At 43.7% G+C, this 14808-nt stretch overlaps 1 protein-coding gene across 4 annotated transcripts in view; it reads left to right on the plus strand.

Moving 5' to 3' along the window:
* Positions 1-14808, plus strand: part of LOC307175336 (uncharacterized protein) — a 187536-nt gene that overhangs the window by 108918 nt on the left and 63810 nt on the right. For 2 of the 4 annotated variants that reach the window (XM_079900343.1, XM_079900346.1), the window contains exon 1: positions 9237-9597. The exons of the other annotated variants lie outside the window; for them this stretch is intronic. The gene's annotated coding sequence lies outside the window, so the exon portion shown is untranslated. Of the gene's footprint in view, positions 1-9236; positions 9598-14808 lie in introns of those variants that run through there. 4 annotated transcript variants of the gene reach the window in all.

The following is a 14808-nucleotide window of genomic DNA, read 5'->3' on the forward strand; positions in this document are numbered from 1 at the left end:
TTTTGACATGGGGAATATTGCCTACGCTCACCACTTCTGCACTGATCACTCCTGCTTTGGGGGGACACTTGCCTTAATCAAAGGCTAGATTTCATAATATTATTGTGCATGACTCTGGCAGTAACTGTCAGTAACGCATGTGGGGACATACTGGCTGTAATAACTTAAGAGCCAGTGTTTTCTATTAACACATTTCATATTCCTCAGTCCAAGTTTCCTTCTCATAGGATTAAAGAGTCAGAAGGGAGCTTGCAGAAGCAGGGCTGAGGATTGGGGTTGGGGGTGGAGGTGTCCTCTCTTTCAGCCCCTCACCCTTCTTTCCTAGCAGATGCTCGTTCAGGCTCATCCTGAGATTTGCCACAGGTAGGCAGCTCACTGTCCACCAACAATGGGTGGACGTAACACATCAACACAGGCCACTTGCAATTCACATGCAGTGATCCTGACCTTGTTCTTCTCAACAGCACAAAATAAGTCTACTCAGTCAAAATCATAAGGACAAAAAAGTAGAATGTGGTTGCCAGGGGCTGGAGGGAGTGAGGAATGAGGAGTTACCATTTAATGAGTGCACAGTTGTGGTTTGGGAAGATACAGTTCTACAGATGGATAGTGCTGATAATTGCACAGCAATGTGAATGTCCTTATTGCCACAGAACTGTACACTTAAAAATGGTTAAAATGATCAATTTTATGTTATGTATATTTTACCACAATAAAAACAAATGGCTTTTACGAACGAGCAAAATAGACTCCTATCCATGTGTCGGTATTTCAGAGTTCATAACATTTATTTTATTTAAGACCCAGCCTATTATGCTGCTAATACTGCTAAAATAAAATTAAGTCTACTCTCTTTTTCACATGCCATGATGATCTGCAAATGATTGACAAGCAATGCGATACTAGACCTGGGAAAGTAGTTTGGAGTGGTGCCGTGTTCCAGATGCAAGCCAGGAAAACAGGGAAAGGAGAAGCATGGACTGAGGAAGGAGAAAAGAGGAAAGAAGTAAAATAGCTAAGAATGGGAGATGGTAGGAGAATTTAGCCCAGACAGAGGAAGAAAGAGGCATATAAGAGTTATACTGGGGCACACTTCTTAGATGCAAAGGATGCAAGATAAAGGGAGAGGATAGAGAAGCTGGACTTATTAGGAAGACAGGACAAGGGCTGGGACTCAGATTAAGCAGGGCAACATTGGAGAGATACAACCATGAGAACTGCAACCATGGCAGGCTAGACTAGTGAAGGAAGCCTGTAACTCTAATTCTCTCCTGCGTGCCTCATGGAGCCAAGACGTCCTCATTCTACAGCAAAGTTGCTGTGCATATGTTGGTGGAACATGCCATTATGGGCACCTGGGGTGCCAGAAAGATGTATGGGGACAAGGCTCTAGGTTGAAATCTCAATAGAATAAGACCCCTTAAGAGAGTATACATAAAAGGATATTATAGGAGACTATATAAGGTGTTTGTCAGGGTTCTGGCAGGAAACAGATGGAATGTAATAATTTGTCATGTCAGGGTTAAGAGAATCAACAAGGGACTATTGGTAATAGAATGCCTTTACTACCCTTAAGCCTGAAGGAGCAAGGGAAGGAATGGTGTTAGTGGTTACCAGTAGGAGAGGGGCTGAAAGCATTTCCAACTCCTACACTAAGCCTCAGTTTCCTAATTTTAAAAATAACTATTTATTTCAGACTATCACTGGAAAGAAAAAACAAAGTAAAAATAATTAACATTTGTATAGCACTTGGGACATACCAGACATTGTTTTGAGCACTTTACATATATAAACTCTTTAAAACCTCACAAGAACTCTATGCTGTAGGCTCTATTGTTATCTACATTTTAGAGACAAGGAAAGAGAAATTAGGTTATTTGACTAAAGTCACAGAACTTGTAAATAGCAGAGCCAGTATTGGAATCCTGGTCGTCTAACTCCAGGGTCTGTCTACTTATAAAGCGCTTAGCATTGTAGCACAGGGTAGGCATCCGAAACGTCTCAGCAATACTGTTGATGATTAGGTGCCACAGGAATGCCTAGAAAAGGATGCAAGGGCACATCTGTTTGGTGGCTTGGAGGGTGGTTCTTTTCTAAAGTCTAGTTTAAAAATGGAAGGACTTCCCTGGTAGTCCAGTGGGTAAGATTCCACGCTCCCAACGCAGGGGGCCCAGGTTCAATCCCTTGTCGGGGAACTAGATCCCACATGCATGCTGCAGCTAAGAGTCCTCATGCTGCAACGAAGACCCGGAGCAGCCTAAATAAATAAATATTAAAAAAACAAATGTGCACCTGGAACCCCAAATGAAAAACTGAAGGAGAGGCAGAAGTTCTGGGGTCAATCTGATGACATTTCAAAAGCCACCCCAAGATTCTATTCCTTAGGTCTGTTCTCATTCTTGGGTTTCTGTTTCCCAGTGGCTATACTTCCATCTCTCTGGAGCCAGGGTTTTTTCCCCCTTCTGTAAGGGAGCAGGACCCTATGGGGCCTTCCCGGACAAACCCCTGCTCCCGTGTCCTGTGCTTTAGCTCCTCTCTGAAGTACCTAGGTAACAGTATCTGATGCACATTTCCTGAGTTGTTTTACAGATGCTAAAACCACCACTAAATGATGACCATGAGCACGCAGCCCCCAGACCTACTGGAGCCTGAGGATTGATAATGTGACACTGCCCTGTTACCTCACCACTCATCATCAACCAATCAGAGAATTGTCCGTGAGCTGATCACAAACCCTGTGGCTGCCCTCCCTCACCTGGCTTTTAAAAATGCTTTCCTGAAACCAATCAGGGAGTTGGAGTGTTTTGAGGACTAGCTGCCCTGGACTCCTTGCTTGGTGCATGGCGCTTTCCTTCACCACAACCCGGCGTCAGTAGATTGGCTTTACTGTGTGCAGGAGAGCAGACCCAAGTCTGGCTTGGTAACACTTCCTCCACCAAGCTTCCCCCTTGTAGAACAGAGAACATGAGAACATGAGAACATTTCCTTTTTTTTTTTTTAATTTGTCAAAACATTTCAAGCATTTAATATCAAATTTGGCCAGTAGGTGTCAGTATCTATCACAAAATGGGTGATTGCTTACGCCATCTTTACATTTAAACTCAAAGATGAATTTTTTTTTTTAAGTTTTATTTACTTTTGGCTGCGTTGGGTCTTCATTGCTGCACGCGGGCTTTTCTCTAGTTGCGGCGAGCGGGGGCTACCCTTTGTTGCGGTGCGCGGGCTTCTCGTTGTGGTGCCTTCTCTTGTTGTGGAGCACAGGCTCTAGGTGTGTGGGCTCCAGTAGTTGTGACTTGCAGGCTCTAGAGCACAAGCTCAGTAGTTGCTCTGCGCCATGTGGGATCTTCCCAGACCAGGACTCGAACCCGTGTCCCCTGCATTGGCAGGCTGATTCTTAACCACTGCACCACCAGGGAAGTCCCAAAGATTAAATTATGTAAAACCGATTTCCATTTCCAGACTTCCATTTTGCTGGATATATGTACAGAAATTACTTTTTTTTTTTTTTTTTTTTTTTTTTTTTTTTATGGTACACGGGCCTCTCAGTGCGGCGGCCTCTCCCGCCGCGGAGCACAGGCTCCGGACGCGCAGGCTCAGCGGCCATGGCTCACGGGCCCAGCCGCTCCGCGGCACGTGGGATCCTCCCGGACCGGGGCACGAACCCGTGTCCCCTGTATCGGCAGGCGGACTCTCAACCACTGCGCCACCAGGGAAGCCCCAGAACTTACATTTTAAACGTTAAAAAATGTAAGGAAAAGTTTGAAGATAAAAGCTGCCTGCTTGATGAAAAGATTAATAATTTTCATGTAAGATCATCAATTCATTGGTCCATCAGTCATTTATTGACTACCGTAATCTGTAATAAAGAAGAAGCAAGGGCTTCCCTGGTGGCGCAGTGGTTGAGAATCTGCCTGCCAATGCAGGGGAGACGGGTTCGAGCCCTGGTCTGGGAAGGTCCCACATGCCGCGGAGCAACTAGGCCCGTGTGCCACACTACTGAGCCTGCGCGTCTGGAGCTTGTGCTCCCCAGCAAGAGAGGCCGAGACAGTGAGAGGCCCACGCACCGCGATGAAGAGTGGCCCCCACTCACCGCAACTAGAGAAAGCCCTCGCATAGAAACGAAGACCCAACACAGCCAAAAATAAACAAACAAATAAATAAATTTTAAAAAATACAATTAAAAAAAAAAAGCAAGACTCTTGTAGCATAGGATCCTGCAAGCTATAGGATACTGAAGTTTCAAATGATGTATTTTGGCTACTGGTGCCCCTTTTGGTAGATGTTTGCCTTAGTTCTGGTGTTTGCTCCTGCCCCAATCTATAAGTATTTTGCACAACATACCAAGTGTGCCCTATTTAAGAAAATGGAGCATATGAAAATCTGGATCATTGGACTAAAACATCCATTGAGCACCTATTTTCTGTTCCTTGATGACACCTTGGGCAGATCCCAAAGCTTCCTATTCACACTCAGGTATTAAAAAGCCAAGCTGGGTCCAGCCCAATGAGAAGCTTCAGTTTCATATCCAACTCAACGCTCCGTCCCTCCTCCCCAGCTTGGGTATGACCAAGGGGGCTTGCAAGGGGTAGGGGACATGTCTACTATAGGGGAGCAAAATATGCCATTCCAAAATGTGTCTCTTTGGCAAGCAGATTATTTAGAGCTGAAAACAATCAAGGCTCAAAAGACTAAAACAAACAAACAACAACAAAAACACACCTTTGATCTTTCCCCTAACTGCGTAAAAGAATTTAGATAGAGGACCTGTTCCAGGCAAGGAGCTATCACCATAGATCATTACAGTATGAACTAGGTATGAGATATTTATTGTAGGAACTATGGTTGTAGATAGGGAGGAACGGAGCAGTCTGTTAAAATTCCTCTCTATGTCCCACTGTTTCTGCATAGCCAAGCAAATTTTTTTTAATTAAATTTTTTTTCAAGCAAACATTTTTTTACTGAATATTTATTTTTACATCTTCATGTCAATTGCCTTCCTCCCCTTTGAAGTCCCAAACCACTTTTGTGTATCCCCTTTTGTCTTTAGCTGAATATGAGTGTTTCAGCCATTTTGGTGAGTTAGTTTTCCTGGGTCTCTCCCATGTATACACGTTATTAAACTTTTGTTTGATTATCTCCCGTTACGCTGTCTCATGTCAATTTAATTCTTAGACCAGCCAGAAGAACCTAGACAGGTAGAGGATAATTTTTTCCTCCACAACACTACTCTCACTCCTTCCCACTCTGCTTCTGCATCCACCAGAATTGGAGAAGGCAGAGGAGGGACTAAAGAGAGAAAATAAAAACCTCTGTAGCAAAAGAGGCCCTGCAGAGTCTCTGTACTGCATAGATGCTGCACATCTCATCAGCCAGAACTTAGCACATCTAGGTGCAGGGGAGGATGGGAAATGTAGTCTCTATTCTGAATGACCACGCACCCAAGGTTAGGGGATGTTTTCCAGCATAACATTTTCCAACCATCACCCTCAGCCCCTTCTGGGCTGCGGGTCCTCTCACCGGCAGGCAGCTGCCTATTAACGGTACCAATGAGAAGGCTTAAGTTCTGCTAAATTTGTGGAATCAAGTGCCTCACAGGAAATACAAACATCCTTGCTTGAGAAGCTTCCGCATCCCTCCTGTAGGGTACTTCTACTACTCTGGGAATATTTTTACTCCTAATTTAGGCTTTAGGGAATGATGACATAAAAGTAGCAGGACCTCTTGGATTCCTCCTAGTTCTATGAATGTACCTAGCACCTATTTCCCTCAGCTTTAGGGCTTTATGCACAATCCCAAGACAACACGGAAAGTTCCATTCAATATCCTGTGACCCAAGGTCCTGTAAGAAAATATCAGATATGGAAATAAAGACCAGCCAAGTGAGAAAAGCAAAGGCTCTTTAGTCAGAGCTTGCTATAGCAAGGGAGTCAGCCATTGTCACTTGTGTTTTGGCAGAAACTCAAAGGCAGGCAGAGGAGTGGGAAAGCTTTTTAGGGGGAAAAAGGAAGACTTCAGGTATGCTCTAATTGAAGGATGTTGACACGAGGAAGCTGTAGGCTGCCTACCCAGAAGTAGAACGTCCTGTGTGACTAGTTAAGGGCAGATATTTGGTTTTCTCTGATAGCTCCTAAATTGGAATTTATCTTTCTCTGATAGATTCCTAGTTGGATAAAAATTAGGAAAGTTGTCAGTTATTAAAATCAAGTTCTGGCCATTTGGGGCCGATTCTGACAGAGGTTATTGTTTAGCTTCCTGGATTGTCATCAGAGAAAGCAAACTGGCTTCTTGCAAGTCTGCCTTATAGCAGGCTGGCTTCTTACACTGCTTATTGTAGATAAGGGGTTGGTTTCCTGAGCAGATTTCTGCAGATCGTTCTATTTTTATATATGGTCAGGCTGCTATCTGTATATTTGGTCCCTCAGTAGCAAGAAGTAAGCTTGGTTTTGCTTTATCAACTATCGTAGTACCTCATATTTATACCATGTTTTACATGTTATAAAGTACATTAATGTGTATCTCCAAGACTAATAAGTGTAAAAGGTCTGTGGGACAATGTTATCTTCACTGTAAAGCTGAGAAATGGGCTCAGAAAGGTCAAATGACTTTCCACAATCACAAAGCTGCTAAGGAGATAAGTAGCATTGTAAGCAGATAGGGTAAGGAGTCCCCAGAGAAAGAAAACCAGGCATGGCTTTCTTGACATAAAAGAAGCCATTTTGGGCCTAAGCCATTTTGTGATCTAAGGCTGGCCACACTGCTTGCCCTTGAACAGGTCCCAGTAATTAATGATCTTAAGGGAACAAAAGAATTCGAAAGCCAATGACTGTTATCAGGCAAGAGAAGAAACAATAGCAAAGATAATATATCAGTTGTAAAGACTCCCAGTTCTGTTTCAGTGGTAAAGATTAGCCTGAAGTCCTCAAACAACAGATCGGCTGGAACCTAAGGGATGATGATGTTGACCTTTTCTGGCCCTGGTGACTTCAATCAACTAAAGCTTGGACTCTGTTGACCACCCAAGCTCCTTCAGTAATATGCATATACCCTTAGTTTGAAACTTCCCCAATTTTGCTATCTGGGGAGACACTGATTTGGGAAAGGTCCCCGGTGTTCTCCTTACTTCTTGCAAGTGATAAATCCTTCCTTCTCCTGCTCTTTGGCTTGGTTGTGTCTTTTGGCTCAACACCCACTAAGAGACAAACACTGTTTTTCAGTTAACAACATGGTGACCATTTTCCTAAGACTGTCTCAGTTCATTTGTCCTGACATCCTATACAGTTAGCAGTCCCTTTTACTCTTAAAAGTACCCTGGTTTGAACAATAAATCATCTGACTATATTATCCTACCCAGCTGGGACTTGAACACACGACCTCTGAGTTCCATAACCACTGCTCTGTTCACCAGGTTTTATTAACCCCAGCCTCCCTAGTCACAGTCTCTCCCACCTCCAGGCCTTTGCCAAGGCCACTGAGTAGACTCCAGTCCAGTGATTTGTATAAACAAAAGTTCTTTTGAAATCTGCCGCATTGCCCACTGGTTGATAAAGGTCAATCACAAAAAGCTTCTATTAAGAGATAATTAGCAAAATGAAAATAGAAATGTGAAAATAAGACTTGGCATTTAGTAGTTTAATATCCCTAAAACAACCGTCTGCAGCAGCTTGAATGTTTGTAATAAATGGGAGGGAAGGAGGCTGTGCATTGGTGTCGATGTTTAACATCTCCCTCAGGTCAAGCTTTACTAAACTGAGGCCTCTGGATTTTAAAATCTCATTGAATCCTTTAAAATAACAAAAATTGGAAATTCCCTGGAGGTCCAGTGGTTAGGATTCTGTGCTTTCACTGCTTAGGGCCTGGGTTCAGTCCCTGGTCAGGGAACTAAGATCACACAAGTTGTGGGGTGGGGTCAAAAAAAAAAAAAAAATTGTGTAAATGAACTGGTTACAAACTCATTCAAGATTATTTCCCTTTAACAGTACTTGGAGCGGAAAGTCAGCTAATTCAGTTAATTAATTCTTCCTTTCTTAAGCTGAATGTCTGATTGCCTTAAGCAACCCTACAGAGAGGCTTTTTTCCCCTGGAACAAGAAGCTGGCTGCATAGTTTATGTTAATGCAAACCAGCAGGTGGCAAGCAACTGCTCTTTGGAATGAAGGCATTTGGCCACTTTGAGACTATTGTGATGCAATAGTGTCTGGATTTGAGAAAAAGGAACCGCTGAAGCAAGAAATAAATTGGTCACCCTGTGATACCTTTGTGCTCTTTGGGTTCTCCAGCCCGACAAAGCCCTCAGCCAACCTCCCTCTCCAAATTCTCCTCTCTGCTGTGATCCTTGAATTAGCAAGGATCCTTTAAATTGGTGTTAAACCACCCCTACTCCCAAAACTTTTCATAAATCATTCAATGCAGAAATTATTCACAGCAGGACATGAACCTCTCTTGAGCTCAGCTTTAATCTTACATCACTGTTGGAATTGCAAGAGACAATCTGGTCCATTCTCCTAATGTCTGGCAAGGAAGCTCATAAAGGTGGTATGCGCATTCTATTGAGTTTATCTGGGTCTCTATGGATGAGATGAGTGTCAGAGTTGGGATGTTCTGAAACTTCATTTGGGTGTCCCTTGTTTGGACCTTGGGACACATTTTCTTCTGGAAACATACTTGTTTAAATGTTTACTGGGTTCTCAGGCCAGTTAAAAACCCGTGTCACTGTTATAATTGTAGGAGGGCAAAATTTGCCACGCCAAAGACATGTGTCTCTTTAGCAGGTGGATTATTTTAGGCTGGTTATTTTTAAGTTAAAAGAAGCCTCAGGTAGTCTTTCTTTTTTACCTCCCCCTTAACTGCCTAAATTAATTTAGATAAAGGGCGTGGTCCAGGAAGAGCACTCTCACCAGAGATATCTGCAAAGAATGTGGGCTGGGCGTGGTAGGGAAAACTTGGAGGGCCTACAGACCAAAGTCCTTCCTGTGTCCATTGTCTCTGCAAAGCAGAGCAAACCTTTGTTTACGAAACATTTGTTTTCTCAGCTCCAGGTTAATTGCCTTCCTCCCCTCTGAAGTTCCAAACTCTTACCCACGTCTCTCAGATGGTGTCAATCAAAAACTAATGCAAGGACTTCCCCTGTGGTCCAGTGGCTAAGACTCTGCGCACCTAATGCAGGGGGCCCGGGTTCAATCCCTGGTCAGGGAACTAGATCCCACATGCTGCAACTAAGAGTTCACGTGCCACAACTAAAAAAAGATTCTGCGTGCCCCAACTAAAAGATCCCGCATGCCGCAACGAAGATCCTACACTCAGGAATCCCGCGTGCCACAACTAAGATCCAGTACAGCCAAATTAAACAAAAACAAAAACTAATGCAGGTGGCTGCAACTAAGAAAAGATTTTATTTGGGTTCTTAAGAATTGCAATTCAGCAGATACAGATAGGGTAATCCCCAAAATGTCACCAAGTCCAACCTCGTACCTCTCCCCGCCTGAGACAGGCCAATGAATCGAGAGCCGAGCTGTTGGGGCAAGGAATAGCCACTTCATCCAGAAAGCCAGCAGACCAAGAACATGGTGGACCTAACGCCGTAAAGAACCATCTCACCCAGGTTTGGATGCTAGTTTCTTTTATGGAACTAAGAGGGGGAGCTGAAAAGGTAGAGTAAAAAAGGCGATAAGTTGCTGTAAATATTTCCTGGTTCCGGCCAGACTCTGGAAAGTATGTGTTAAATTCTTCTTTCTGGCAGCCATTCACAGGTGACCTGGTTAGGATGTTTCCTGTGAACTAAACAAAGGTATTTTAAGTTAAGGCTCAGGCATGGGAGGCAGAGTTCCTGGAGATGGGCCATTATGTGTACTTTAAGCTATAGGCAACAACTCTATTTTTTATTTATTTATTTTTTAAATTATTTTTGGTTGCGTTGGGTCTTTGTTGCTGCGCATGGGCTTTCTTTTAGTTGCGGCAAGCGGGGGCTACTCTTCGTTGTGGTGCGCAGGCTTCTCATTGCGGTGGCTTCTCTTGTTGCGGAGTACGGGCTCTAGGCGCACAGGCTCAGTAGTTGTGGCGTGTGGACTTCAGTAGTTGTGGCACGCAGGCTCTAGAGCACAGGCTCAGTAGTTGTGGGCACGGGCTTAGTTGCTCTGCAGCAGTGGGATCTTCCCGGACCAGGGCTCGAACCCGTGTCCCCTGAATTGGCAGGCGAATTCTTAACCACTGCGCCACCAGGGAAGCCCCTAGGCAACAACTCTTTAGTGATTAACTTGTAGCAAAAGCAATAGAATACAAAGGTTAAAGTACAAGTAACAGATCCAGTATGGAGTCAGATTTGTTCTTACCTATCACAAAAAGAGTATTCTGGGGAAGAGAATGAGTACGGGGCTTATAAAGACAAAAATCCACAAGGCTGTTAAAGTTGCTTGGTGATAATTGTGATTCTGACACAATTCAGAAAATATTTGTCCTTAAGTAATCACAAGTTGTTTAATGGTAGGGGTCCAATAAGTAGATAGACTGTCATAGTTATTTTAGGATAAGGGTCTGATAAGTATCTTGAGTTTCTAGCAGATGTTCTGGATACTTTCATTAGGATAATAAGCAGTCAAAAGGTCAGATTCCTCCCAGGCTGAAACACGTGCATAGGTCACACTTCTTCAGTAGCCTTCCAGCTCCATTGTAGACGGCTCTTTCAACGATACTGACTCCATTTTGATTTTCCTTTCACTCTGCCATATAGGCTTCAATCGCCTAGTGTGTCCTTGGTCTCTTTTTTTTTTTTTTTTTTGGTAGGGCCCCCATAAATGTGTGATGGAATTTGATTTTCTCCTGTTATTCTGTCTCATGTCAATTCTTAGACCAGCTGAAGAACCTAGAAAGGGTGGAAGGAAATTCTTCCCTTCCCCAACACAATCCTTGAAGCAGCCCAGGCCCTCCTAAAACTTGAGTGCTGGGCCTGACACAGGTTCCTAAGCTTTTCTGAAAGCTAAGGCTTGAGGTCTATGGAGAACTTTAAATGAGCTAGGCTGTAGGGAAAGAGGCTTAGGCTGATGGAGGAGCCAAGATTGGGGCATCGCCAGGAGGCTTAGGGGAAGACTAGAAGAGAAGGTGTCTGTGGGGGAGCTTTGGCCATTGTGGATGGGAGATGGGGAGAAAGGGAGTTTTCAGGGATGGAAAGAGTCCATAATGAACTCAAGGGAGGCCAGTGATGGAGGAGGAACAAAGGTTATTTTACAAGCAGTTCCTTCATAAATTAGGTAATCTGATAAGTTGTGAAATGCCTGTATGAAATTGGGGTAGTGTTTTGGAAGGGGTTCTCTTTTTTATAGCAAAAGAGATGCCAGGAACTCCCCTACTCTCCTCTAGAGTAAATCACTGGATTACATCAGTGTATCAATTGAAGGCAGCCTTCTCACAAGATAGCTATGGGTCCCCAAGGTGGCTGATGCCAGATGCCAGTCTTCTACAGGTTGACTTCCCCCAGGAGGTGCCTGGATATGTGAGCTGAAAGCACTGAGCATCAGCTCTCTTGGAATCCCAGGTGTGGGGCATCCTCGGCTGAGCTGGGCTCTGCCTCCAGGACCTCCTGAAGTCTTGGTTGAGATCTGGAACACATTGACATCATGGCAGTGAGAGGCCAGCATGACCCCTTGGACTTTATAACACCTATTTTCAATGCTGATGCCCTTGACAGTGAAAAGCCATAGCTTGCTGGACTCACTAGATTCTGGGATGGTTTTAAAATATAAATTTTATTATTGTTCAGGAATGGGGAGGCCAACAGATCAGGAGAGGATTGCTGATGAAATGATTATTACAGTTCCCAAGAGGAGTGGGGGTGGCTTACCATAGTGGTGGGGAAGTACCAGCATTGGTTAGAAGAAAAATGAACTTGAGAAAAATATGGGCAAGAGGCTTTATTGTGGTTTCTGTGGAAAGAAATAGACAAGGCAGTGTAAGCAGGCTGAGGACTGGCTACTTGAATAATTTCAATGGTCTCTGGGTGTTCTGTAGTTGTCTAGTACTGGCCCTGGGGTGATTAGGGCAGGGGAATAGTGGCCCTGAGGATGAGAGCCTGATAGAGTAGGTGGGAGGGGGTAGGCTCTGGATTGGTTAGTTGGCATATGAAAAGTACTAATCCCAGCTAGTCTTTACTATCTCTAGGAATTGGCTAGCCCTTGGAGGGGCAGCCATCCAGGATCAGCAAGGTCCCAAGATGTCAAAGCATTGGAAATGAAAATAAAAAAGCATGATTAGAGTGTGGAAGCTACATGGGCTTCCTTTTTGGCTGAAGTGAGATGCCCCCACCCCTACTCACCACTCTCCGCCATGGTTCTTAGATAATTTAGGGTAGGAGATACTGTGCTTCTTGATAGTAAGGCAGATGGGGCCTCAAGCAAATAATTAGAAAAGTGGTAGAGATGTGATCATGTTTGATCTCCAGATTTGTGAAGCATTCCATGCTAGTTATAGTAGTGAGAACTCAGTTGATTAGGCTCAAATATACAGAAGGAATTTTAAACAACTTCTATTTTAAAACGTCTCTGCAGCTCTCATTATCCTAATAAAATGAAAGCAAAAGGGAAATGGATGAATATTTAACTCAATTTAAAATGTATTAGCCTGGGCAGACATAGGGTTCTTTGGATAATTCTTCAGACGCTGCACGCTTTCAAAGATCTACAACTGATGGGGCTCAAACCCTGCAATAAACATATGAAGGCTATCAGAATATGCCATTCCAAAATATGTCTCTCTAGGATGTGGATTATCTTGAGCTAAAGGCCATTGAGAACCAGCATACAAGGAAGAGCTCTTTACTTCCCTTTAACTGCCTAAAAATAGAGTATAAATTTCTTCTTTTGTAAAGGAAATCTACATTTGTATATATATTCCATATAAAGATGTCTCCATACCAGGAAGAGAGCGACTCCCAGAGACAACTCTTATTACCTGAGAGACTCTTATCTGCATAACATCCGTCAGAAGCACAGCGAAGGAGTGATTAGCCCTAGCTCTCCCCTGAGTGAAGTAGCCCCCTACTCTACCACCAGTAGGACCCAGAAGCATGTAGCTGAATAGTTGAGACACAACGCTTATTACAGGAAAAAACACCAAGAATGAAATGTGAAGGGAGAAGCAAGGCCAGATCTTGGAGAACAAAGGTGGGGCAGGTTGGGGAAGTGGTTCAGAACTCCATTTCTGAATGCAGGGGGAGCCCTGAGATGCTGTTTTCAGTCAGCCTTTGGGACATGCTTTAAGGATGTGTTTGATGGTTGACAGTGACTGATTAGGGCTAGACATGGCCAAACCCCTCAAAATCTTATTCTAGAAAAAATCTTCTAGAAAAATACTGTCAATAACAGAAAATGTGTAGTGATAGCAAGTTTTAATTGAAAACCTAAGGTCCAAGGCCTGGTAGAACTGGGCTGGAGGGAATTAACAGGAATAATAATCCCATCAAAATATTTATTGAGAGTTTACTAAACTTGACATACATAATTTCATTCAACCCTCAACCAAGTCTAAGAAGTAGTTATGATGATCTCCTTTTATAGATGGGAAATCGAGGCTTAAAACTATGAAAGACAAAATGTAGTGGACAATTAAGGATCTCGTTTTACCCAGGCTACTGCAATAGGGAGAAGGTTCATTAACACGGATGATCTCAATAAAGGGAAGGGGCCTGGAGTTTTATAGAAGCAGATAAATAAGCGAATGCCTCTTGGGAATCCTGGAAAGGGTGGAGATAGGTCTTGGAAGCTGCAAGGTCAGGTTGTCCTGTCTGAGATAGCCATTTCCTGGAATACAAAAAGGTGGAGGGATTTTGGAGTACCAAGAGATGGCAGGGGACTTCTTAACCCTCCATGTTTTCTCAGGGCTCAGGTAAAATTCAGTGCTCTCAAAGGTTGAGAAACATATTCAAAGTCAATCAGCCTGTAAGTGGCTCAGCTGGATTCAGACCCAGTCTGACAGGTAAAATCTGTTCTCAATTTGTGGCCAGAACATCAGTTAATGTAAATAGAAAGAGAGAGAGGGAGAGAGAGAGAAAGAGAGAGAGATTGAGTAGCATTCAGCCAGGAAAAGCCAGGCCAGGAAAGATTCCAGAGAGCAAGAAACAGCCCCAGTTATCCCATGAGCCTGGATGTTCTAATTAACTAGCTCTAGGATCAGTCTTTGAGGAATCCCACAAACCAGGGTCCAGGATGAGGGTCCCAGGTTGGGAAAGTGGGAACAAAGTCCCAGGCTTCCTATAGGCAAGAAGAACAATCAGAAACTGTCCAAGACCCCGAGATGGAGGCTGTCTCCGTTCTCCTTTCACCTTAGATACTCCTCTGGGCTTGTGCAGACATTGGGGCATATATGCAGGGGCCAGAGAGAGGCCTCTTCCCCTTCCGAGGAGCTCTTCAGGTGATCCTCGCAGCTAACTGGCAGAGCAGCTAGGCTGCTTCACATTAATTAGCCATCATTCTCATGCACTCATTAAGCAAGTTCAAGGAACTTTATCGCTTTGTTGACTGAAGGGTAACATGAAAATGAGTTTTTTACACTTGTGCAGCTTAATAATCAAAAGTCAGAGAGGTAGTTCTGTGCTTTCTCACTTGCGGGGCCTCAGATAAACTTTCCCTAGGGCTGCTAATGCCAGTACCGTCTCATTTAATACATACCGATTGAGCACCTTCAGTGTGCTAGCCACGGATGCAAGCTATTCAGTGATTAAAACAGAAAATATCCTTCCTTTTCTGGTGCTTACAAGCTAATGAAGGAGATAATGAACACAATTAAATAAGTAAATTATGGAGAATGATAAAACATGATATGAACT

Source organism: Stenella coeruleoalba, assembly GCF_951394435.1.
Source record: "Stenella coeruleoalba genome assembly, chromosome: 16".
Taxonomy (NCBI): domain Eukaryota; kingdom Metazoa; phylum Chordata; class Mammalia; order Artiodactyla; family Delphinidae; genus Stenella; species Stenella coeruleoalba.